This window comes from Haliaeetus leucocephalus, unplaced genomic scaffold (genome assembly GCF_000737465.1).
Source record: "Haliaeetus leucocephalus isolate CR32 unplaced genomic scaffold, Haliaeetus_leucocephalus-4.0 Scaffold702, whole genome shotgun sequence".
Classification (NCBI taxonomy): domain Eukaryota; kingdom Metazoa; phylum Chordata; class Aves; order Accipitriformes; family Accipitridae; genus Haliaeetus; species Haliaeetus leucocephalus.
This window is the reverse complement of record NW_010973138.1, coordinates 6,114,741-6,117,079: the sequence shown is the minus strand read 5'-3', so window position 1 is coordinate 6,117,079 and position 2,339 is coordinate 6,114,741.

Genomic DNA, 2,339 nt, shown 5'->3' with positions numbered 1-2,339 from the left:
GGCGGCCCTTGATGAGGGTGTATGGGAGGCGCAGGTTTTCTTATTCTTTTTTCACGTGTACACTTATACATGTAGAGCTTAACTGCTTTTCAGCCTTTGTTCTCCTGAGTGCATTCCACCTTAGCAGGTGACAAGTTCCCCTGCCTCTTCGTGGGCTTGTGAAACAGCTTCCCCTGCAGCGCTTACCCTGACAAAGGCCTGGTCTTTCACAGCCTTGTCATCCTTGCCCATAACACCGCTTTCAAAATGCTGTGAGTGTCTCTGAGCAGCAGCGCGAGCGGCAGGGTAAGCTGGCGTTGGTTGGGCTCGCCCAGAAAGGCTGTGCCAGACCTGTAGTGACCCAGAGCGCCCGGCCTCTGCTGCGCTGCTGCAGGGCGGGTAGCACTTGGTGGGTTTTCCTACAGCCTCCGCGCGTGGCATCGGCTAGCTGTCAGGGAAGGGCAGCTTCAGCTAAAGAAACCCCAAGCCAAGAAGCAGTTCTCATCCTCAGCCTGGAAAGGAGGACCCAGGTGGGTGAACTAAAGGCCCCAACGGATGGAAGACAGATAATAATTGGTTTCCTCTCGGAACACCAGCATCTGTTATTAAAAAAAAACAACCAAACAACCAACCCCTTGTGTTTTCTATTAATGGTAGTTGATGGGGTATGGTTGAGCATGCTGCATATCCAGCCAGTGAAAAGGTGGCATTGACATCTGAAAGGAAGCAACAACCACATAGAGAAATTTGCTTTGTTTTACAGCCTCCGCTATCGTACTCTGACGGCTCATCCTGCTGCAGCTTTGCCAGTATGCTATCTTGGTGAATAAACAACACTAAAATACATTGTTTCAGAGAGACTTTCTCTTCTATTCATTAGGCAATGGTTTTCTATATTTTTTTAATTTCAAATTTGCTTTCTGTAAAAGTCAGATTTTGATATTGGAAGTTTCTGAGTCTATTGTCTTTCTCTGTGCATATTCACTTCATCACCTAAGAAAACAATTTGGTCAAATAATTGCAATACAAATTGACCCGCTGGAATGAATGCAAGTTTAAATTATCTTCTTCTGGCCAGTCATATAGCAGAGAGACGTTTCAGGGCTGCACGAGTTCTGTTTCTGACTTAAATTGTCACAGTCTCCAGGCTAGAAGAAAAAATTCCAAAAACTGTTGCAAAAGAGAGAGAAATTTTATCATTCTATAAGAAATAGGATTATTGTTTCCTTGTGGTGGTTTGCTGTTCAGTCGCGGGTAGAAAATGTAGAACTGTGAGTTTGCAAATCTGAGGAAGGAAATCTACATATACTCGGTAAGTGATGCTTAAGGCTATTGTATCAGGCATATCTCCTTAAACTGGGAGGTTCTAGTACATCTGTTCAACAGTACACAAGCCATTAATTCTATAGAAGTTTTAAACAAACTTTGCAGATTTCCTTTAAAAATTGTTTTAGTGGTGTAAAAGGGATGGCTTGTGTTTCTATTACTGTGTTTTTTTATTTTGCATTGCCTGACTTTAAGACACAGAGATACTGTTCAGTGCTATGTTGGGATAAGTTAATTTTGTTTTCAGTAGGGAATGCCAGCATTGCAAGCTTGCCAAACATTAACCAAAGGATTTCAGATACTATCATGAAAGGATTAGGCTGGTGAAGAGGGTGGTGTAGGAACCAGTGGAGAATAAAATAACACTTATATACATTGTATCTCTGGCACTGCTTGTATTAAAGTTCCCCAAAAGGTAAAAAGGGTAGTAATTAAGGGAAACACAATTCAAATGTGTGCTAGATATTAAAATAACCTTTATATACACCTTTATATAATAACCTTTATAATAACCTTTATATACATCTAAGGATACGTTCCATTACAAAGAACAGATCTGTGGGAGTTAGTGTGCAGGTTTTAACTGGAGTGTTTCTGTTTAGCTGTAGACCATGAAAGCTATGTTTTATTTTTACAAGTAGCCTTTGAGATTCTTTATTTGTCAGAGGATATAAAATTGCTCTTAACATGGGAACCGAGCAATGATCTCAGCTTTTGATACCACATCATAGCTGATTTTTTTTTTCTTTTCCTAGGTTTGATACTATTAACATTGTAGGACTGGTGGGGAGGAGTTGTTTTTGTTGTGAGCTAAGGAAAAATGGAACGAGAGGAAAATGGTCCACACTGCTAAGGCCTGTTTTTAAGGGCGGGTGGCATTAAGGGGAGCCTGCTGGGGATCCTCCCATTACATAGGAGGATAAAAGGGGGCAGGACAGCATGCAGGTCTGTCTGCTTCTTTCACCCTCTCACCCTTATCCTTGGCTTTAGGAGATCAGAAATCATTTGGATCTGAAGCAGGAGGTGAAGGAAGA